This window comes from Pyrgilauda ruficollis, unplaced genomic scaffold, assembly GCF_017590135.1.
Source record: "Pyrgilauda ruficollis isolate IOZ18807 unplaced genomic scaffold, ASM1759013v1 scaffold119, whole genome shotgun sequence".
Taxonomy (NCBI): Eukaryota; Metazoa; Chordata; class Aves; order Passeriformes; family Passeridae; genus Pyrgilauda; species Pyrgilauda ruficollis.
The window spans coordinates 309,917-335,407 of NW_024510210.1; positions in this window are offsets into that span (position 1 = coordinate 309,917).

The following is a 25,491-nucleotide window of genomic DNA, read 5'->3' on the forward strand; positions in this document are numbered from 1 at the left end:
GGGAAATCCATAGAACACAGATTCCACTGGGTTTATAGTCACTCCAGTGCAGGTGGGAATGCCAGGTGCCTCTCCTTGAGGTGGAGTTTCACACTGGATTATATGATGTTGTGAATCACTGGACACTTTGGGAGACCCCGACACCTGATGGGATGATGGCCCACAGTCAGCAGAGATGAACAGTTTCAGGGTTTGTGTGAATGCCCCTGACACTTCCCTGGCAGGGGAGCTATCATAGCTGAGCTCTTTTGGGTGAGGAGACAGACAGTTCCCACCTCACAGGGTTTGCCTCTTTCCTGACCTCCTTCCACAGACAGCTTGTAGCCTGCCTGAGCTGGGCTGTGGTTTATTAAGACAGATTGAATGAAAACACGGGGGTTCTCTCTACCTGCACACACTCACATACAAGCATCTTTTCAGGAAAAAACTCCTTGTGTCCTTCACTCACCTCAAACATAAGCAGGAAACTGTTAGTTCTCTTGATTCACTACTTCATCTCATCTTCTGAACACAAAATCACACTTGGCTTCAGCCATTTTACTCAATAATTTCATTTAAAATTGCAGATATTCTCACATGACTCTTAGGAAAATCAAGCCTCTGAAGACAATGCGTAATGCATACATTAATAATCTAATGTACACATGTAATGCATACAAGTACTTCACAAAAATAACCAGAAGAAAGAGTGTCCATCACTTACAAAAGTGCTAATTGCAAGTCACCTACAATTTTCTGTGAAGCTTTTTTCATCATTATTACTACTTTATTTAAGTTCCTTTTATCAGCATTATAAACTGCCTTTGCCAGGAAAACTTTATCATTCAGTCTGCTGGTGCTTGCTGAAAAAAGCATCTCACTTCTGTGGGATGGAGATGTGTTTGCTTTCAGGTCAAAAAAACAGTTCTACTTCTTCAACATCACCTCTTCCACCTCCTTCAATGACTTACAGTAACTTTCCTTGCACCAGGACAAGCCTGTCAGGCACTTTTACTATCAAAAATCCATACTGTGTTTGCATAAATATTGCCAACCACAGACTTACTTTACTAATAACTTATTAGGTAGGTCATGTCAGCTAATCTGCCTCAAAATATTTGTCCCCCTACAGGGATAGAAGGAATGAAATGACTGTGTTGTGCAAGTGTGAACAAGAAAAGAGGAGATTTCCCTGACAGGCCCGGGTGGCTTTTGTGCATTCAGCAATGTATGTATGAGCTGCTGTGCTCTGCTTTGGCTGTGCCTGTCTATCACGTTAGAAATATCCAGGACCTTAGTCAGCAAACATAAGTACATTATCCTCCTGCCTTGGATGTAAAGCCATATTCCACAGGACTTCACTTGGGGAGGGGTTGGACAGAAGGTTGAGTAAGCACAAAATTAACTAAAAACTCTTCTGAACTTCTGAGGGCTGCATTTCTTCATCTACTATTAGTAAATCCTTATTGTCTGTGTCAGCCATAGAAGAAAACTGTAACCTATAAAACTGAATGAACACTATGGCATTTCCATTCCTTATGCCACATATCAGGAGAGTAAAAGAACTGATGGATACAGGAAAATACAGGGAACATTCTCCTTCTGGTAGATCTTGGTTATTAGGGAAACTATGGCATTTTTAAATCATACGGTACGTGTCCTACTAGCTATTCTCACATTTTAGCTGTCAAAATGAGTAAACTAGATACTTTTGAAGAAAGAATTAGAGGTCCATTTGCTAAGCTGAAGGCACTTAGCACTCCTGTCATACCATATTTTATTACAAGGACCAGTAAAGGATCACAGCTGTCAGACACAGTTCTTACTTCAATTCTCAAAAACAATATCAATTATTTTTCTATTTCAAAATACTTAGGAGTTTCTAAGATTCTGTTGTAGAAAACAGTACTATAGCTTCTAGGAAACCAAAATTTTTCTTTTCCATTCCTGTTACTACTGAGCCTGAAAGGTAAAAGGTTATGTGCCACATGAAACTGCGACAGCTATAACTGGACAGATAATTTGGCCATGACAGACAGCTTCACTCATTAGAGAATCGAGAAAAACAAGTCCCCAGGTATGAAAGTGATTGGCTGAATCCAGGCTCAAAGAGGGGACCCCAGCCAATCCCTTTGAACCAAGGATGCACCCACATCATTGCCATCATTGAGCTGGGGCCAGTTGGGACCCTTGTCCAGTCGTGGGTGCAAACCTGGCAAATTCAAAGCTCCTTAGCAGGGGGCACCCAACAATAAAATCCGGCTGCTGCTGCATGAACTTCAGTGTGTGTATGTCACATTCCTGTCTCCACAAGCAGTGACAGGAGACTGACCCTGTATGTACTCCCTCCATAAACCAGTTCCAGTTTGGATTGATTTTCTGAGCGAATACTGCAGTTCGGGTGATTAGCTGCAAGTGCATCACCCACTGTTTGAATAATTACTTACAAGACAACATTTCTGTCTCCCACTGTTCTCACCAGTCCTCAGCAAGACATGGGGAAACTTGAGCACTTTTTGACTCTATTCCCTCCATTATAAAACCTCAATATTAAGGATTTTGGTGTCTTTTACCTAGTTGTGAGGCCACTCATTCATCCACCGAACTGGCCATGATGAGGATGCAGACCAAACCAAGAGTATCCTTCTGCAGCATTGTCTGCAATGCTACAAGCACCCAAAAAAGAGCAAAAGGAAAGCATGTCTTTAAGTCTCTTCTACTGGGTGTGTACTCTTAGGCCTGTTATTGAAGCTATATGTCTCAGTTAGGCTATTCAAATAACAATGCAGCTGCTTAGTTTTATTTCTTGAAAAAAATATTAATTTTCATTTGCAAGGCTTGTAATTAAAACCCATGCTTGAATCTTCTTCATGACAGGTAGGGGAAGATGTGCAGAATGCCTGGGGGAATGCAGAGGTCTCCTCTGCACACTGTTATTCCCAGAGGAAATAATTCTGCCCTAGAATGTCCATTCATAGCTCAGCCTCCTCTGTGCTTCCACTTGAGTTTTCTCATCTCTCAGACTTGTAGATATTTCTGAACTCTGCTGGATTTGACTGAGCCCATTTTTGATCCTCTCCATAGGCTACAGGGAGCACATTTCATACATCACTCTTGTAAATTAATTATGTTAACAGATGAAGGGTGGTATCATATCAAAGGGTGTGCAAATACCTCAGAAATCACCTGAGCCAAAAGACTCTTTTCTTACAAAACTTGGGTTTCTGCTTCTTCTGCTGAGAAAGCCTGAGGCAAAATCTGGAAGAGTGCTGGGGATACATCTCACTGGCTTCCCTATTCATTAAGGCAGTGAAGAAATAGTGGCAACTCTGCAGCATTGAGAGCACCCCAGAGACTCACTTTTTTATGCCCTGCAGCTTCTGGTTCCATTGTCAGTGTTGATGCTGCCATTGTCTGCCTCTCTCCTACTGTTCTCTTTTATGCCAGACCATTGCATTTACTTTAAAATCCTTTCAAACCCTCCTCACCTTGTAACACATAATCCTGCCCAGGCCATGGAAGAGCCACGCTGATCTCTGTATCCATGTGACCAGGCCAAGGTGACCAGATTAACACAAATCTGTCAGATTGCATCTGGCCAGCCCATTTCTGTGAACCCCAGCATCTGGGACATGTACCTACAGTTTAAGGGCCACTCAGCATCACTGCTGAACTTAACTTTTTCCAGCTGCAAGGGTTTCCTTAATAAAATGTACTGTTTCAAATGAACTTTCTTTTTAAGCCTGTATAACCTTTCTCTGTAACAGCACTATTTACTTTTTCTGCAGAAAGGGTGAGAAAGCTGGTGAAACTAATAAAACAAGTAAGAACAGCGTAGCACAATTTATATTTGGTATGAGAATGTCTCAGGAGAGAGTTAATTCTTGGGGAGTGGTAACTGCTTTTCCTCTTAAGGCCTTTCTCACATTGCAAGAGAATTTTACAAGATGAGAATGAATCTTCAGTAGAATTTTAACTACAGGACATCAAAATACCAGCTGAAGGAAAAGGCAAAATAACATGACAATACTGCCAACTCTTTTTGCAAAAGAACTGCAGCATCTCATTGCAAATGAGATGTCAATCCTGTAATTAGCAATTCAGTCAGTATTAATTGTGTGTGTGTTACTTCCTCTCAATCACTGTCATTTCCATGCACTCAGGATGTTTTACAGAACTCAATTTGTAAACAATATTCAAAAGTTTAACACACTTCAAATTAATGTGCTTAAGCAGGAAAAGGGATGGTTTATCTATTTCTTTCTGTAAATGGACTTTTACAATTCTAGTAGGTCCTAAGGGAAAAACAAGCATGCATTAAAGACCATTAGTCCACATCCAAAACCATTGTAACCAACATATAGCATGTACTTCCTTGTCAGGAGTTGCACAAAACTGAAAAAGCCATGAGAGAGAGAGAGTCAAAGGACAAGTCATTCCAGCAATTCATATTTTATGAAGCAATGTCTGTTCTTGATTTAAGACGTGTCCAGCAAGACATAATCCATGGCTTGCTAGAAAGTGGGGGTCCAATATTTTTTAAATATTTTAAAAAATATTTAATCCCTGTCCCTCAATTTATCTATTTCAAGCATCAGAACTTGCTTTATTTTCATCTGATAGATTTCAGAATGCTCTCTGTAGGAAAATTGTATTTGTCATTGGTTATGAGAACATATAAATTATATTTCTCATATAATGACTACTGCAACCACCCTTTCACCTTAGATTTGATAGATTAAGTAGACTGAGCTCCTGGAATACTTCCTCTTTAATAACATTTTTCATATGCTTTAATTATTCCACTGGCTCTTCTCACTGGTGATCAACAGCCTTACTGAATTGTGAACATTTGTCTTCCACTGGGAGATCACTGAAAGTGTCAAATAAAACAAAACTTCTATTTAATATTCTCAGGACTGCATTAAAACCCTTGCTGCAAATTGCATTCTTTCTCTCCCACACCATTACTACTTCTGACTGAAAATTAATTGCTCATCCAGTGCTTGTGAGCCACTTAGATCCTGTGCTCAATATGGGCAGACTGTTCCTTAGCCATTCACTGTGAGATACACAAACTCTGAAGCACAACCACCATCAGAAAATTTTTCACGTGTCATGAAATAAATCACAAACTGTGACTGCCTTCAGTCTGTCTCCTCTGGAGAGCTCAGCCCAGGGCACAGACTGGAACTCATGTGTGAAGCTGCCAAAAATGCAAATTACAAACTGGCTACCAGCTTTCCTTCCTCTTTAACCCAAAGTTAATCTAATCTAAAAAGCATATACATTGTCCAGCTTAAGCCTGGTTTGCACAGTTTTCAGGCCAACTGTTTACAATTCTATCTCTTTAATAGTGTGCTCCTTTGCAACAAAACATATCTATGCATAAAAGTTGCCAGAAACAGAAGAGCATCTTTTAACATGTGGTCCCACTTTTCAATACTTCATGCCCTTTCCTTACCCCCAATTTGGGCCTCATGAGCCATCAGGTCAGGAAGGCTTCCTAGAAATACCCACCTCACTGCCTCCAAAGACAGAGTTAAGTTGATGCACCTTCCTGCTACTCTGAAACCTGGAATTTCATTTTAGCATGTGTGTTTAATCTTGAATACCCAGCAGACATGCTAGGACCAGAAGCTGTTATTTTTCCATGTAAAATCTAATGGTGTACAGTATTCCTAGACAAATCTGCTCAGGAAAACAAAACTCAGATTTGAAAGGGATGGCCACAGTCAAAGTACCCAGCTCCCCCTGGACCTGGTGACTTTCACTGTTATCTGCACCCTGGAGCTCATGTGTCCCCATCAGCACAAGTGATCCTGTGGCATTTCCCCAAAGAGAGTGTTCTTTGCAGAATGAACCATCTCCTCCATCATGCACATTGCTCACAGGCAGAAAAGGACAGGAAAAGTCTTCTACCAAATTTATATTCACAAACATCCTAGGATGAAAGACACAGAAAATAAAAACTTAAATAAGATGAGTAAAGGGTTTACCTTCCCAGCTAACAGCAGCATATCCATTTCACTTATATCTCTGTATCCTGATATTCATATATATTCTACACTGGTTTTTACTGTAATCTATTAATAACCAATGATTTATCTATAAAACATTCTTACAAACTTTGAAATTGATTCAAAAATATGGACAACATAATGGAGAAGATGGCTGTACTGAAAAATAAAATTGAAAATGCTAATAAAGTTTTGACATTCAGGGAAATTACAGACAGCATTCTTGGGAAGAAACAGGATTTATCATCTCAGTAGTTCACTGTGCCTATTTTTTCCACTGGAGGTACTGCAACAATGGAAGGGCCCTAAGGAAGCCCAAGCCTTTGTTTAGGAAGATATTTAACAATGTTTTTTGCTTCCAGCATGATTAATCTTATTACTTTCAATGGAACTATTCACAGGCTTCTATTATGCTTCCTGGAGTATGTTTACACAAAGTAAAAGGGGAAAAAATCACAGCCCTCCAGAGCATCAATTGTTCACAAAAGTCATTAAATCAGTATTTTGTTGTTACAGCTCCTGCAACTGACTGCCTCAAAGAGCGATACAATTCCAAAACCTATCAGCACTCTTTTTTTTTTTTTTTTTGCCAAATCTTTTGATCCATTCTGACTGGATTCCTCCCATACACCTTATTTCTCACTTTGGGTTCTTTCACTTACCAGGTGGATCTCCACGGAGAGTTTGCATTTTCATGATTCAGATGCAGAAGGAGACATTTTACAGTGACATAGGGCAGTCTGTTCAGAAAGACAATGTTTATTAACTGCTTAGCATACAGCACCTTGAGGACCCCAGGGTAGAATGGACAAGCACAGATTACAGTAAGTTTTGCTTTCTAGAAGAACAGTTTGTGATTTATTCTCTTGCTGTGGTTGTCACTCAACTCAGCATTGCTTTCCGGGCTCTTACAGACTTCTCTCATGTTCTTCATCCCTTGTGAGCAAATATCCCATCATGGTGTGGCTGTTGCATCTTTATAGCAAGTCTTCTCATCCTAAGATGGTTTTTGGAAGTTCACTTGGCTTTTTTCTGACCAACAGCTCAAGAAAGAAATTACTCCCTTTGGTGCTATTGAGACACAAAGCAAAAATAAAAGAGTAACAGAATCAGGAACACTTTCCACACATGCATTGAATGTTTCCTCCATAGCTGTCAATTCCCCTTGCAGTAATTTCAATTTCTTTGAAAATACTGTAGTGAAATTTTGTTCTTCTGAAATTCTGGGCACTTTACAGGAATCAAGACTTTATGCAGATTTGTTTCCTTCACTCCCACATTTTGACACGTATTACTAAGTGAAAAGTCTGGTGCACATCTGGTTTTTACCTGGTTTGCCAGGATCCAGCAGCAGATATTATTAATCCTGTATGTCTTGCACATACAGTTGAGCAATGTTCCACACTGCTTTGCAACATTTCTGCTTCAACAACCTTGTCTATATCAGCTAAAGTTGCTGTGAGAGCCAACAAAAAAAACTCTTTTAAACAGAAGTTTGTGATTAGCTTTTGTATCCAGTTGTACACAAACACAATAACAGATGGAGGATTAGTAAAGAGAGGAAGAGAATTAATTTCCCAAGTCATTATCTCTGTGAGATGGGAAGTACAGAACAACACCTATTCTATTCCACGTCTGGCACAATGGGCTTCTGTCTTTGGGCCAGATGTGATCTGCTTTCTGAAGGAAAGTGGAAATATAGGTAGAATGTACTGTGGACAGACTGAACTTACACTAATCTAAGTTTTCATTAAAGTAGCTATCTAAAACACTTGATATGTTGTAGGCTGCAGCTGTCAGCTCCAAGAGCTACTTCTGAAAGCCCTAAAGAAGAAATAATTGCAAGGTAATGACTGCAGCACAGTGTAAGTGCAGCTTGCTGTTCCATGACAAGAATAACCTTTTAATTACCAATAATTAAAAGAGGCCTTTCCTATGGACACTGGGGCAAATTCTAGGAATTGTGAAGTTCCTACAATTCCCATTAATTCCAAAGGACCTTTCCAGCACTTATCACCACTCAGGATTTCACTCACTCAGAGTAATTAGATTTTTAAACCATTACTTCTGAAATTTCAGACATCCAGACAGACCTTCAGCAGAACACCTGATAATGTCATCTGCTTTTTTTTTGTTTGTTTGTTTGTTTGTTTAAAGAAGTTATATTTGCTCTTTACATTAAAGGGTTTAGAGGTCTTTATTTACAAATGCATTCTATTTAAGGACATCAATATATCTTATCTGCTGGTTTTGCCCTTCAATACGCAAAATTACTTGAGAGGATGCCACAAAAAGAAGGGAATACAGAGCATTTGCCAGCTCATTTCCTCTTCCAATTAAATTCATAGCATTAAGAATGCAAACCTTTCCCTCCATCTGACAGGTAGCAGAACAAAGCACTTGTATTTTAGGTGTTGTCTGTCATGTTTTATCCAAGGAAGACATTTACATAGTTCAACAATGCCAAGAACACAGGCTCCCAAATTCCTATACAAAATGGAAGCATTCATTAATCACAAATTAACTAGGCAGCAATCCAGAAGACCAGCTTGCTCTGAGGGCTTGATACCAACTAAACATCCATCAATAGAGAACATTTTGTATTTCTAAAAATTCCAGCAGCAGAAACGTCGAGAAGAGATTGCAATAATGAATAATTATTCACTGCCAACGCATTAATATACTAATGGATATCTACTTTGTTCTCTCCTTTTAAGATAAAAGATGGTTAATGCATGTTTTTATGTCGGAACATTACTCAAACCCCAAAATATTACATTACTCTTAAAAAAGAAGTTCTGATACTTTGCTGCATAGAAATGCTGTAGAGTAAACGCTGCCCATTGTTTTATTGCAGCTCTGCAGTTCTCCAGAGACCTGTGTTAAAAGCCAGTGTCTCTTCTATACTGAGCTTCTAAAGCAAGATTTATACTGCAACTGATGCAGAAACATAAGAACAGGCAACAAGAATTTACTTTTTCTATTTTCTTCACAAAAAGGCTCAAAGTAGATGGAATATTCACCATTGCCCACTGGGGATGTTTAGTCTGAAGAAAAAGTATCTGATCATCTGATCAGGGTCTACAAATACTTGAAAAGAAGTTGTGGTAAGGTGGGTGTTGGTCTCTTCTCCAAAGTAATATCTAAGAGGATGAGAGTTTGTGCCTGATTCCAGGCATGCCTAGTTATGAACTGCTGCTTGACTCTCCCCCAAGAAAAGACCACTGGTCAGGAAAGGGAAAACACTTAGCCTCACCTTCCCATCACAGAGACTGGTGCAGAGATGTCCTGAATTGCTGATGCTACAGTCCCTGAACGAGTGGGTCCTGTGGGCGACCTCGAGCAGTCCTTCAGAGAAGCAGAGTTTGTGTGGCAGCTCTGCTGTGTAGCCCAGCTCGTGCAGCACACATCACCTGCTCTGTTTCCAGCCTCACAGGGCAGTGCAGCCCATCAAACAGTGAGGAAAAACAACTTTTTTCTCCAGTGAGCAGCAAAACATATTCTAACTGCCAGAAAAATAAACCAGCAAGGTTTTCAGCCCTGCTGAAAACACAGCTCTACAGGGGCATCTTTGTTCACCTTCAAAGCTTTTTAGAAGCACTGAATAATCTTCATATTTCTCCTGTGGGCAGGAGAGTATTACTATCTGTCAATTAAAACCAGTACAGAAACAGAGGCACAGAGAAGCTGTAAGAGAACAGCTCAGATGTTCTGAGGAGGTAAGACCTGCCCACGTACTCTTCAGCTAGAGAAGGTTTTGGTGCATTTGAAGTTCCATGGTTTTTTCCTTTACTTTCCTAAGAGCCAGCACAACTGGTATCAAGCTGGGGTTCTTGCTCTTGCTGTCTCCCCAAGGTAGCTCATGGTAATAAATAAGTAAGGAGATAAAACAAAAGACCCTGTGCAGCATTTGAAACATCAGCTCTGTTTTCTGTTTTTTCAAACTCACAGGTAAAGGTTGGCTGGCTGATCATCAAAGAGAAACTCAGCTGGGCCTTCTCTAGAAATACAGTGGATCCATTGCAGCTCAAGAACAGAGAAGAGAAAAAGATAAATGGGGCCTGCTCACCTCTGCAAATGATATCCATAAAGATACTCCAACAAAGTTCTTCCAGCAGTAAAGGACCTCATCTGATTCCTTCTCACCTTCCACAGAGATAATTCAAAATGCACTCCAATAATTCAAAGTGTATCAGTACCAAGGAAGTATGTGAGAATCCTGAAATATTTCCTGGATGCAATTGTGGGTGCCCTGAGGGGCATTCCCTGGGTTACAGAGACACAAGAAACTTCTTTCAAAAGCTGTTAAGACCCTGTTGGCTCCTTCCCTTTTTCCTGTGTCCCTCAGCCCTATTCCCCCATTGGCTCTGATCTTTGTACGGCCCCATGCCACTGTTCAGTCCCCACCTCTGGGGACACAGAAACATGGACTGTCCCCATGAGTGGCCCTGGGACCCTGAGCATCTTACCTTGTGGCTGAATTAAACGTCTGTGGATATTATGCAAAGGTCCTTTTTGCTTCCTTACCCTGGACTTTGTTAGCAGCTATTCTGTCTGCAACATGCAACATTTTGAAAGATTAAAAAAAAAGGAAGGTAACTGTGTTTGATTCAGAGTTCTGATAATCTGCTCCTCAGAAAGAGACAATTGTTAATACACATGTGTAAAATCCTGCCAGCTGTCAGGAAAGGATGGGAAGAGGGACAAGGGAATAAATTTTCACTGCTCTGTCCTGAATCAGTCTTTGCACAGATGAAAAAAATGTGCAAGTAGAAGCAAATTTTGCCTGCCTAAAGTACAAATTCTGCCTCCCAGCAGGAAGTAAAGAGTAAGAGCTGAGATTCCCCTTCATCTGGTTTAGAGATGCTCAGTCAAGGCTTCCATCACAGGCACAACCCCCTGCAAAGGAGGCAGTGAAATGCATCTGAGAGTGTTGGAGGGGGTATCAGACCAACTGAGCTTTATTCTATTGCCCCAAACAGACTCAAGTGTGATCACTGTTTCATGGCTTTCATGGTTTTCACTTCTCTTCAAGAAGAAATACTTGTTCTAGCTATCTAGACAAGAATTATTACTTTCCAACTCATAAGAGGGAGATCCTTCTGGATCATGGAGTTTAGATCCAGATTTACTTCCATTTAGCATGATCAGAGATAATAATCACAATCACCAGAGAGAAACACCCCAAAAAATTTGTCCTTATTCTAATTACAAATTTATTTTCTAAGTTGCTTTTTTAAAAAGCAACAAAGATGTTGAAAACCTGGAGCTTGCAGATATTTGAGAATCCATTAATATTTTTCCTGTCCACAAGACATATTATCAAAGGAAACAGGCTCAGGCCAATAAGATTTAATTAATCAGGACTCAGACCACCAGTGAAAAATTTTCAGAGGCTTGCACACTGAAAAATTTGAATAACTGCATTAGCGTGAAGTTTTGTCAAATAATTTTATTAGATAAACAAATCATTGTATTTAAATGTATACCACATCTTACTTTGTCCATTCTAAGATAGACTTTTAACTTCCTTGCATCCTTACATCTTAATGTACTGTTGCAGGGTCTACCAAATACAGAAATCAAACACTGAAAAATATAATCTAACTATGACCTAAGTCTTTAAGAATGTATTTCTCAAATTTTTTTTTTTTTTTTTTGCACATCTGGACATCCAGCCACTGGCCAGGTAGGACAAAGTCCTCACTTTGCTTTCTACTGTGCTTGGCTCAGCTCTTTGTCATCTGGTCTTAAAATCAGTTAGAAAAGAAATGTACTTGAAGCTGTACAGGTAGAACTGGAACAATTCAATCAAGATTTCTTAAAGCAGGAGACTTCATGGAGCACTCTACCTCTGTCAGATTCTGAGAAATGAAAAACAATAACATGTAAAACACGAAGGATTTAGCATAAACTGTAATCTGTGTTTTAAAATGGAGTTCACAGTAGCTTTTCTTTAGCTCTAATGGAAATGTTTGTATTCACTGTGCAAAGAATGCTACTACCTCAGATGAAATTTGTGGTATTGACTAGTCCTTGCAGATAGTAAAGTCTGCTAAACAATGGCAACACTGCATTTACTTTTATGATTACTGCACTGATGGTAATTTTTACAGAGGTGTGGCATGAAAAGACACAATATTAGACTATTTTCTCAGAATTTTTTCTCAATTACTATACTAGCTAAGGTCTATTGGCTCTTTGTCTCAAGTCACAAATTGTAAAATCATGTTTTCCTCTCTGATTTCCCCATTTTTCCTCCCTATGGGTTAAGGTGAAGATACATTCAAATGTCTACATTATATATTTCATAGACCATTTGAATGATAATTAAACAACAGAAAGCAAGATGATCCAAGAACCTGCAAGTAAAAGTTTTAACTTGGACTTCAATACTGATCAGACTTACTATACTTCGAGCATCTAACTAGCCAGAATGGTGTGCCAGGTTTTACAGCATGATAGAAAAACCAGCACTAGCTAGTGATCCTCTGCTTCAGTTACCTGGTGAATGGAATGTTGAACTGACTGCTGTTTATTTTATTGTACTGAGGTCACAACCAAGACGAGCATGGCCATGAAGAAGCTCCGTGGTACGTGAACACCTTGCAGAATACAGTCCTTACTCTTCTGAATTAGCAAAACTGTGGAGAAAATGGGAGAGACAGAAGCCAAATAGCAGATGTATGGTTAAAAAGATCCCAAGACCCCTAAATTCTAATTCATCGCTGTGGCCTCTGGATTGCAGGGTGCTCAAGCCATTTTTCTGTGACAGTAAACTGCCATGTCCAGTTCCAGCACTGACATTCATTAATAAAACCAGCAACAACAACAACAACAACCACCAGAAAAACCAAACAAAAAATAAAAAAAAAATTAAAAGAAAAAAGAAAAAAAAAACTAAGAAGCCCCCAAAATCTGAAAACAAAAAAACCAAACCAAAACAAAGCCAAACAAAACAAAACAAAACAAAACAAAAAAACCCAAACAAAAATTGACCTCATAGAAATAAACTCTGAAAATGCACAGGGAAAATCGAGCAACTTTTTTTATCCAAGCAGCCAAAGTAAATGCTTGATTTGGTTCTGCCTGCAGCAAGATTGTGCTGTCTTTTTTCTGCACAATAATTTGCACAGCTACAATAGCACAAAGTGGAATGCAAATAGACTATGCTTATGCTAATTTATTGCAGAGAAACATATGCTCTGTTTACTATGAATTCCATGCTTTCCTTTGGTTTGCCAAATGCTTTTTTTTTTTTTTTTTCGAGAGGTGTTTTGTTTGATACTGTGCTTCTGTTTGGTTAACAGTCATTCCCTCATCCTGTTCTTTTGATATGGTTGATACATCTCAGTGTAATTAATGGATAAATATACAGTGAAGTTTGCAGACCTGTCTCAGGGTTGCACAGTGTGGAGATGCCAAAAGTTTACCACATCATTACTTTGAATGCTACTGGAATCTTAAGAACCCATTTCAAGGAAAGTAAGAAGGCAAAAAGCAGAAAAAAAAGAAAGGGGTATGATAGATAACTGGACAGACAGAGGTTTAAGGGCTGCTCTGCAGATGGAGTGTCACAGGAAAGTTTCTGTAGTCACACACAGTCATCATCAGCAGGTCTGCAGTGGTAAACTTCCCAATATTTAACCAGGTTCACTGATTTTTATTGTCTTCTTCTTTTTTATTTTTAAAAGGGGCATTTTCTCTTTGCTGGGTGGAAGTAACCTTGGTGGGAAAAAGAACCTTTACAGTATCAGTGGTGAGTGTGGGAATAAAGCCTAGGAAGGTGTACCAGAATTTGCATGTCATTTACATCATACTGTTAGAGCTAAGGAATCTTACTTCCCTCAGAGGGATGGTGAAAAGGAATCAGTAGAAGCATTTCTCACTAAATGTTAGCTTTTATTGCGCATTTTTGGTTATCGTTCTCAGAATTCCTTCCTTTAAACAAGTAAATGGTACAAAAAGTAATCCTTCTGCAATTTTCTAGGAACAAGGATACTAATTACCAACATATCTTAGCCTTGATGTAGCAGGGCATGATGTAGCCACGCTATGCAGTTACCAGGATTTTATGTTTCCTTGTCCTACTGGCACAATCTAGTTCTCCTGGTCCCTTTCTCTTTGTGTTTTCCTAATTCTGTAATTACCATTTCCTCTCTACTTTGACAAATCCATTACACAAAACGTCCCTCAAAATAACAGAGGACTGACCTCTACTACCTCTTAGTAACCATCTAAGTAACTAGCTCTGGCTACACTTGAAATTTTGAAAAGAGCATCCAAAGTGAAATTTTTCTCACCATTTTACGTATGTTGAGTGAAGTCACTTACCTCAAAAATATATTAACTCTACAGTGGCTTATTATGTTTAATACAGGCTTTTAATTGATACAATTTGATTTTTCATATTGCTTTATTCTAAAGCACTGCAAGCTACCATCTTCATTAACGGGATTGGACTAAATTCAAAAGCTTATCAGGATAATTTTTACAAAATAGCTATTTGTTTATGCTGTTCATCCTCTCCTGAATCCCTCTGCTACATTTATGCCTTTCTTATTAGCCACAAAGTGTTTTAGAGTAGCTAATAATGGCCAGCAAAAAATTTAATTATTACACAAGGTGCATCCTTGTGTGATATTTAAACTGTCCTGCCTTCTGACCAGCTTTTGGAACAACACGTTTAAACTTGGCATTCTGTAAGGTATTCTGGAAGTGTTTAGTACATTAGAAGCATTATCTTATCTGTAAGGTACATATCACTGATGTACAATAATCATATTCATTCAGTCTGTGTGACTGAGCTCACATTCTCAATCACTTGCTGAAAACAGAATGAGTGCATTTTATACATATATAATTGTATGCACACAAAAGCGTCTATGAGATTTTCTTTACCTTTTACCAGACAGTAAAAAAAGATATTAAATCATGCTTTGTGTATAGTGTTACAAATGTTAATGTACCTAGTATTTATTTATTGAAGTAACATATTTGTTCCATTTGTTCCATTTGGACACACACACATTAATTCACTGTTGCCTCCAATTTTTTTCCTCTGCCAATTCACATCAAGTTTTTTAACCCCAGAATAGTAACAAAGTCTGCTTTCAGTCAAGAACTGAAAGCACACTGAATTTTAAACTGTAACAAGACCATACATGACTAACTTACATACATAAGTCTTCCACCTAATGCTAAACCAAAAATCTCAGGCACATTACATTAAATCCAAGTATCATTAGCCTCATCCACAGCACCCATCAGGGCAACAACAGCTCAAATTCATCAAAACACAAACTCATATTTTCCTCATGTTAGCTCTAAATCAGTTTTACAAAGAGTGTCCCTTCCAAAATGTATGAATTATGAATCAATAATTTTCTGGGTGTCCAGCCTGTGGCACCTGAAAAGGGCATAGTTTTCAGATCACAAGGTTAATACTGAGATCACATTATTCAAAACTTAAAAATACCAGTTTGGGACTCTAGTGACAGGTAGCTTTTATTACTGGAGGCTATCCCACATCTGTAAGTAAAGATGGAGTAATCAGGGACATTATTATTTCTTTTACAGGTATCTCTAATTCTAATTTTTTCATTGCTGTGACAGTTCACAGAATAGCGGATCTGAACTTCTTGAAATACACCTGTACTCCTAGTAAAAAGTAGCAGCAAGTACACATTTCTGCAGGGAAGACAAGAAGGCAATGGATCATGACTAAATGGTCTGGAATCAATTTTATCACCAAGCCCATATCTCTGCCTGAAGGCAAGGTCAGCTCTGCAGAAGGCACTTCTGGAATGCCAGTACCAGCAGCCAATATAAAATACCAGTATTGAATGCTACTGGTTTAAATATTTCAGCTGACAACAGAACACTCTCACAATTTTAGCCACTAAAAGCTATCAAGGATACAGGCCTTAATTTTTATATATTTACCAAGCTGCCTCTCAGATTCAAAATAACAAATTATTGAAAGCGAAGTCAAATATCTCCACTGAAAATGTCATGTCAGGTTTATGTGATATGTGAAATTGTGATTTTCATCAATATTAACTCCTGTAGTTATTCTGGATAAATGCTGTTTACTGAAGATCAGAATATATTCCAGCAGCTTGGGCTATATCTCCACTTAAAAATACAATGGCACATGCAAAAACAAATAAAACCCCCAAAATAATTCACTTAAAGCATGTGGCTTTGTTTGGTTCTCAGCTTATAATCTTCTGCTGTATAATTCTGCCATTGTCACTGTTAATGTAATGGTAAATGTAGAACTGTTTAACTATAATATTAATTCTGTGAGCACTCCTCAAAGTAATATTCACCTTTTATTCAGACATAATTTTCTTGTCACAAGATATGACTGTGACCATTCTGAGCGCCTGAGGTTTTACTTAGAGCATGGCAGAAGAAATAACATTTCTGGCTTGCAGTTTAATATGCTTGAGCAATAGGTGGTTGAGCAGAGGGCCAGATGCTGCCTGCCAGCCTCAGTAGCAGTGTCTGCTCTGCACAGCTGTCTTTTCCTGCTAGACTGACAAGGTGAATTTGTATGATCAGCCAGTGATTCCCAAACCCCTTCTGTGGAACAGCTTTCTGCGCCAGAAGCAGACCTGCTGCACTTGCAAATGAGTGGCCTTTCAATGCTCTTTCAGGGCACTGCCATACAGACACACACATGTGAAACAAGACAAATCTTAGGAAGAAAAACAACATTTCTAGATTTAAAGGGACAAAAGTGCAAACATACCATACGTATGTTACACTGTTCTACTGTATCTTTATGTATGCATATTGATTTTTAGTAAGAACATTTTCCTTGTAAAGGCAATAAATACGTTTGCCTCACTAGAGAAGTGTTTTATTCCTATAAACAATACAACATATGTACTAATTGATAAACAAGAATAATAGAATTTGATGCACAAGTAGTTACAGTTTGCGTGAGGGTGCTATGCCTTCACAGTTGGGAGTGAACAGTAAAGCTCACAGAGGAAGAAATAGCGTATCCCCATATTGTGATAATGGAGATAAGCAGAAATGCAAATTGCATCTCCAGAGAATGAAATAACTAACACGTATGCAAAATGAAAGAAGGAAATTACTTTACCAAATTTAGACTAAATTCTCTCTGTATGTATCAAGGAGAACAGCCAGTTCTCTGCTGGGATATTCTTTCTCAATGGAATGACAATTCAGAAGTGACTCAGGGTGTCCAGCACCTAAGATCTGTAAATTACAAGCACACAATGCCAGTGTCATCAGTTGTGTTTCAAAACATATGGCATATTTTTATGCTGACATTGTCTAAGTTTTATATTTCTGAGCAGATTTAACTGTCGAGGAACAGCTGGTACGTTCTAAAATTCAATATCCTCTTAAATTAAATATCCTGGGTAAACCCTCAAAATACAGAATCAAAATTTGGCTTCAAATTTGTAACACCTTGAAATATGATTATTCAAACAGGACCTACATCACAAAATGTAAGTGTGGTCTATGTCATGAAAAAAGCTCCTACATTGTTAAAGTGGTGCTTCAGATTTGGTGCAGAAAATGTACCTTTTGTCATTTTGCAGCTTACTAAACATCTACTTTATGAGTATTTGAGCTACGGTGTAACGATGTAAGGAAAGGAGGTGCAGAGCTAGCACTGCACACACAGTGTGAGATGCAGCAGCGGTAATGCTAAATCAGCCAGCAGGTTGAACGAGATGTGCTGGTACATCCCTGCATCCCGGCAGGATCCTTTGCCATTCTGCCACTGCTCTCTGCTGGCACGAGTGTGACAGAGCAGCTCCTGAACGTTTCTCTCTGCTGCTGCAGTGTTTGCTCTTGCTGTGCCTCTTTGCTGCCATTTGCCGTCTCTCTTTGGGTCAAAAGCTGCTCTGGTTGTTCTTGTTCATTTGCAATTGAGACCTTTAAATTAGAGCAATCTGGCCGAGACTCCCCCCCACCCCGGGACTCGTTTTGTGACCTCACCAGGCTTGTTTTCTTCAAAGAAACATGTTCCCAGTAGTACTGCAAGCCCCTCCAAGTGAAAGGGAACTGTGGCTTCACTTATCTGTTCCTTAGTTAGTGCTCTCTACTTTAGGACTAGGTAACTTCTGGGGACACTGTAAATCTTGACATGCAGGTGAGAAATCTCTCTCTTGTTTTGCTCTAGAGCAGAGTTACAGCTGGATTTTTATTTTCCTTTTCCCCAACAGTAGTTGCACTTGGTTTGGGTCATTTTATGTGACAGTATACTGAGGTGTAATTAACTTTCCTCTGGACTTTAAAAAAAAAAAAAAAAAAAAAAAAAAAGAGAAGAGTAGTTGGTAATTGCCTCTTCCTGGTATATCTCTGGAGACTCAAGGAATACGGGGAACAGATTTCAAAAGCAGAAATTGTCCATAACTACTCTTCATGCTGACAGAAGCTGCTGGGCAAATTGCTTTCCCTTGCTTCCATAGGACCTGAATAAATCCCGGAGCATCCTTACACCTGCAGGATGGCCCCTGTGTTGGAGTAACACCTTAAACTAACAAAATGTGAACTGGGGTTCCAGAGTCTGAGTTTACCCAACACTCACATCTTTGAATCCAGCATAATGTACCTCCTGCCCTTTCTTCACAACATGTTTGTGCCAACCTCCCAAGGCCTCATGCACCCAACAAACCAACCCACAGCAGAATTTGAATCATTGCAGCATGGGTGCCCCTGCCCACACAGGGCTGCTGGGGAGAGAGGCTGCAGTGCAGACCTCAGAGTGCAGGAAGTACAGGAACCTTTCTCCTGGAGCAGGGACAGGCAGCAGAGGTGCCTGCAAAAGGTGTGCCCAGGTAGAGGACATCCCACAGCAGCAGGGGGCTGCACTGCAGGAGACAGCAAGAAAGCTGTGTAATGTAAGGGTGGCCAAGAAGGATTTGCACAGCTCACTCCAAGTGTGCTCTGGTGGATCCACAGCCTCTGGTCAAACAGCCTCGAGCCTCAAAAAGACGACGATAGATTCTTTTCAGTCAAGTTCTTTCAGGGCCCCGCAGCAGGAAAAGAGGCAAGGCACACAAACTGAAACACAGAAAGCTCCATCTGAATAGGAGGAGGAGCTTTGTTGCTCTGAAGATGACAGAACTGGAACAGGCTGCCCAGAAAGTTTGGGGACTCTGCTTCTTTGGAGATATTAAAAACCAGCATGGGTACAACTCTGTGCAAGCTGCTCTAGGTCAGAGGGGTTGGATTAGATGATCTCCAAGGGTCCCTTCCAATCCAAATCACTCTATAATTATGTGCAGGGATCTGTGAGCTCCAAAAGAGGTGGAATCTATCTAGAACAGAGACTTCAGGTAGAAGGAATTAGCCCTGTAAGACAAGAGGACAGCCGTGCCCTGGAAGAGGGGGCCACCCTCCATTCTTTAGGACCTGACTGGAAAAGGCGCTGAGCAACATGATGTGAACTCCATGCTCAAATGTTATTTCGCAGAAGTTTATAGGCTGAGGCGCTGAGGCTTTTCCAACCTGAGCCTGTCGTCCTGATTTTGTGATCAATTCTGACCAGGCTGCAGATGAGGCTTTTCTTTGCCCTCACAGCAGAGGAACAAGGTCAGAGGTGTTTTCTATTTTCTCCACCTTGTATTTCATAGCATGCTTCAGTAAGTGATGAGTACTGTTACAGTATTGTCAATGCACCAGCATGCAATCATTGCTGTGGAAAGAGGTAGTTTGCTAACCTATGGTACTTTTCTTACCTGGTTCATGCTGCTGGCATTGCAAAATATTTCTGGGAAAACATTATTTCTACTTTTATGACAAGTTCACCGTTTGTTTGGTTTGGTTGGCTGGTTTTTTTTTTTTAAACACCTAATAATTATTAGGCAAGAGTCATTAGGACAAGCAGTGTTTTTATTATAGCAATTGATAACTCCTGGGAATAAAAAAATCAGATTTTCAGATATACTCCCATTCTCAGATTTGCCTTCTCACTACCTGTCATTTCATTAAGCCACTGAGAAAAGCATTTTTGACTCCTGGCTATCAGCAAGAGAAATGGTGTCACATCTGTTCAGAGCCTGTTGACCAAAACAGTTTGCAAGCAATGCAAGGAACACAGACATGCATATGTTTATGTGGAAAACCTTCATGGTGCACCAATCCTTAGCTAAGTTCAATGAAGATTTTTCCGTCAAGAACATTATGAGGGAAGTGTCTTTGGGCTCTCAGGGTTCACAGGAGCCTTCTGTCTCAAGGTATCATTGTGCCAAATGCTGCGCAGGCGCAACGGGCAGATCCCACAAAGCTTGTAACATGTATGTGTGGAACAGGAAAACTGAGAGAATACCTGCACCCCTTCTGTGGGAGGACATTGAGGCAAAAAAAAGGTTCGTCCAAGGTCATGCAGGAATTTTCTGCTCTGGTTGGGAATTTAACCTCAAATATGTTGGGTGCTAAGCTTGTTACCACACCATTATTCTGGTCAGGATCCAGCGGGGCAAAATGTTACAGGACTGATATTTATTTACGGCCTCTTTTGACTCTTCCTTTTTTTGCTGTAGAATTTGGAGGGCTTTGTAACACCACAGGCCTTTGATATTGTTTGTTGAGAATAAATGTATAACTCCTGAGATCAAATTCTTTCACTGCTACACAAACAGGAGCAAAGGCTCAATGCAAAGGGCAAATAGTTCATTCACTCCAAGGTACCCACTGCCCTTATCCATCTTTTATATTGTCCTATTTTTATGCAGAGCATTTCATTAATCTACATATTTTTATAGTTTTGTCCATAAAACCAACTGATATATTGATGACAATTATGAGTACTTATTGCTTGCATCTTCAAAAAAATCTATCAAAAGGAAACCTTGAGACATGCCCATATATCCTTGTAGAAAATATTTAAAGGTAGGTTTAAATATAGTCAGTCAGATGTTTCTCACACTTCAGTGATTAAAATAACCACTGTCTCTAACCATTGCATAAAATTGAAATTACTTACAACCTAATGATTTTATCATTTAGCGTAATATTTTTTAAAACTATTCCAGACAATCAGAAGCTTACTACATGTTAAGATATAATTTGAGTCAAACCAGGTGTCCTGCTGTAAAAATCCATAGAGGAAGCTGGTATAGAAAAAAAAGTACAAGTAACAACAACAATATTTTAAAAAGGCATCATCCAGGGGGTAAAAATGTGTGTCTGGAAAACCATGAAGCTTCTAGCAAAGCCAAACACATGCAGGGGATGGGCCAATTACTCTCAATATTTCTGCAGCATGGAAAGGATACAGGACCGACAAGTCAGGATATTTTTATGTGACATATCGGGGCCTAAAGAAAATCACAGAGTCATCAAATGGTTTTGGTTGGGAGGGACCTTAGAGATCATCTAATTCCAACCCCATTCCGTGACAGGAGCAAGCGTAAAAAATGTAAGTCTTTAATAATTTATTGGTGGTACAAAGCAACCAGTAAGGTCTAACAGGAATAATGTGTTTCATGCACACATATATATAATTTACCTAGAAAAGGGCAACCCAGGGCTCTGCACGTGTACTGTTACATCATTCTGAGTTTTTCATGGTGCAGCAGGCCTCTGTCCCGCCTGAAGCATGCAGGTGTCCTTCTGAGTCAACAATCATCACTCAGCAGTGTGTGTGTACCTTAACCAGACAGAAAATGGCACTGCCAGTCAGTCACTATTTTTTCTGCATGCCAGTAATGTTACAAGCCTGCACCTCTCAATGATGCCTGGTCTGGATGTTATTCACTGGCTTAGTTCAATGGCTTGAATAAAGCTCACCTCTCTGTGAGGTTTATGACCCTTTCAGAAGAGCAAACTGTTTGAAAATGTTAGCTGTTCCCTAGCATACATCTCAGTTACAAATGTATTTGAGGAAATTGTTTCCATAAAATTAATCCAAAATACTACTTGACATTGATGCATTTTAATTAAAATCACCGTTTTCCATCTTGCACAGAACAGAACAAATACAGAATGATTTCTGTAAATCAGGTTATCTCTATTCATTTTGAAACCACATAACTACTCTTGGGTATCAAGCAGATATATTTTAGTGTTAAGTATAAGAAAAAAGTTGTGTTACTCTATAGCTTCACAGATAAAGCTAATTATATGGAAAATTCATTCAACTGAGTTTGCATTGCTTGATTTGAATCTGAATTAGCAAGGATAGGATTTGTATTTAGTTGTCTACCTCAAATGAACAAGAAATGCACACATACATAATTTTTCTCTGAACATCTGAATCAGGGAAGTCTCTGGAGCTTGAGACTGTTGCTGTTGAATCCACACAGAATCTCAATGACCTCCATGAATCTCAGCATGGGCATGAGGATCTATGTGTGAAGAAACAGCTGCAGAAATGGGGCTTTACTTCCCTGTCCTGGCTCTTACTTCTCTGGCTCCATTTCTAATTGAATTGCCACATTTTTGTATGCATACTAACTGAAAGTATATGAACGTTTGAAAGCCCTGAAATTACATAGGACAAGGGGGAATGGCTTCAGACTAAGAGAGAGTAGGTTTATATTGGATAATAGGAAAAAAATATTTACTGTGAGGGTTGTGAGGCACAGGCAGTCCAGAGAAGTTGTGGAAGCCCTGGAAATGTTCAAGGCCAAGTTGGATGGGGCTCTGAGAAACCTGGTCTGGTGGAGATGTCCCTGCGCATGCCAGGGGGTTGGAAATGAGTGATCCTTGAAGTCCCTTCCAACCCAGATTGTTCTGTGATTCTATGTTATAAAAACCAAACCAAGAAATGTTTAAGCAGGCCTCAAAAAAGAAGAGATGGCACTTGGGATATTCATATCAGTGTTTTGATCTCTCCAGAGTTTGGATGCAGCATCTATAATATGTCACAGCTTTGCAAAAGAAAAAAAAAAAATAGAGGCTCTCAAAATTAGTGAATTTAGATCCTTATCAGGCAGGAGGACAGGAATGACTATAACTCTTTAGTGAAGACTATTGTGCTACCCATTAAGTTGGGATTATATCAATTTACAGGGAAGAAAAAAGAGATTAATATTCTCTGTACATTATAGTGTGTTCTAGAAACTTGAATCAATGTAGTGAACGTGCCCAAGATACATCACAGGAATTGCTCCAAGTTACTACATTACAAAAAATAAAGTTTTGCTTGTGGAAATTATGGATTAAGGTTCTTCATAATGCATTAGAGCAAAATACAAGGGATTCATTTTAGTATCTGAAGTTACACTTGTGAAAAACAAAATCTCTGATAAAAAATTTCACAAGCATGAACAAGAATCCTGAAAAATCCCACTGTAATTAATTTTTGACTGAGGATACAAATGTGCTGCCCAGAATCTTGAAAGAGAGCAGAGAGGCAAGTTTAATTCCTGTCATCCTTTGCAACAAGAGCCCAAACAACAGGCAGTAGGAATTTCAGAGGAAAACAGTGTACAGGAATTCCAGACAGTTGCAAAGAACAACTTTGAAGATGACAAACATGGTAACATGAAAAATACCATTAAAGTGTTGAAATATAATCAGTGATAAAGCAATAGGAAGTAACACATAAAATCCAGAATTTTCATTATTTGCTGGAAAAACGTGAAGAGTAACAGAATAAAAAATATTCGGGAAATATACAAGATACAAATATATATGAAGGAGATTACACTAACTGAAAGGAAGACTGTAAAGAATGGGGGGGGGGGAATTCAGTTTCAAAAGCACATCCTTACAAAGCTCAATCTAGTATTTTAATAAGTTCTTCAATGCTGAAATTTCTAGAGGGAAGGAACAAATAGCTGTTTTCCAATTAATTATCTACAGGAAATGCAGCTTCAATGAGATTCTAGAATGATCAGAAATAATAAACACATCCACTGCTGACAGTGTTTTCACTGAATTATTAGAAGAAATAATATGGAAAAATAGTATGTAGTAATAATGAGTAGCAAGAGGTAAAAAAAAAAAAAAAAAAAAATTACAAATTAATTCTGGCATCCTACACTTCAGAAATCAGGCCCAGTGAATACAAAACTACAGAGGCATCTTCTCATTACAGCATCTTTTAGAATTCTAACTGAATAAATAGGGGATGCATAACAGACAGTGACACATATTAGTCCACTGCTAAAAAAGCTTTTAAATTCATAATGATTTATGAATTTAAAAGGGAAGGAAAGGAGCATGCCAGAATACCCAGTTTTCAGAATAAAAAAACAAACCCACAACAACTATTCTGAAATAGTCCTTTTATCATGGCGGGATATTAAATAATCACTTTTATATACTGAGACAGCACAACTGTTTGTTTATGAATATTGGTGTGTGAGAAAGTTAAAATTAGTCTAATTTAATACTAGTATGTAAACAATGAGGAGGAATTCCCCATCCTTGATACTCTTTAACTTGACCATGAAAAAATTAATGCCTTCATGATGTCATTTTCTGAATGGGATGAATCAAGCAGATTGAGCAATTCTTGCAGGTGAGCTGCCTGCTTTAGGGGTCTGAGAATATTCTGCAGCTTCCAAGAAAAAAAAAAAAAGCAAAGTATGAGTTCAGATCAAGAGGGATCTTCAAGATGAAGAGATATTAAGCAGATTACTGATCAGCCAACAACCAAAAATATCAGCATGTGAAACAGCAAGAAGGAGCAATAATTCGTAACAGTTTGGAAAGGAGATTAAGGCAAAGATTCAGAACAAGAAGGCAAATTATATTCTTCCATATGCAGGATACGAGACATAGATACCTATGAAAATGGGAAGAAATGTAAAAACTTTTATTAAATAATGCTCAAAGGTGGCAAGTTGAAGACAAATTCCAAACCAACATGGCATAACATGAAGAACTAAGCCCAGAAAACATATAGAATCCTACTGAATCCCTAGGCAAGACTTACAACCAGGACAAGACAAGACTAACATACCTGGAATCCTATGTGCCCATGGCAACAGCTGCAGACCCAACACAAACTGCTCTTGAAAGTGCAAACTTAAAAACAGGAATATCTGCTCTCCAGGCAGATTTCTATCCTTCATGGTTTCAAAGGCAAGCCTGATGGCCCAGAACTCATTGGGCTACTTACTCAGACTTTGCTCTAGATCAAGTGTATGGATAAAGCAATCTCAGAGTGCCTAAGGATTTGACATTTTTTGCTTCATTAAACAAACTCAGTTTATGAGTTCAGCTGAAGATAATTCCTGATATCCTTACATTTTAACTACAAAGTTTGAGGGAGGCATTCCTTTGACCAGCCTTCTGACACATAGAATTTAAACATGTAGCCTAAGCTGGATGTTCTTGCTTAGGAGGAAAAATTAGTCAACAGAGTCGTTAGTCATCAGAGAGAGCAATAAAAGACACCTCCAGAGCAAGTCTAGTGTCAGCTTTCTCTGACATTACTGTGGCTGGTTAAATATTCAGTAATATAAGGCTACAGATATAGATATAGTAATAGATATAGATATAATACCTAACACCTATATATAAGTATGGCTTGCTTATA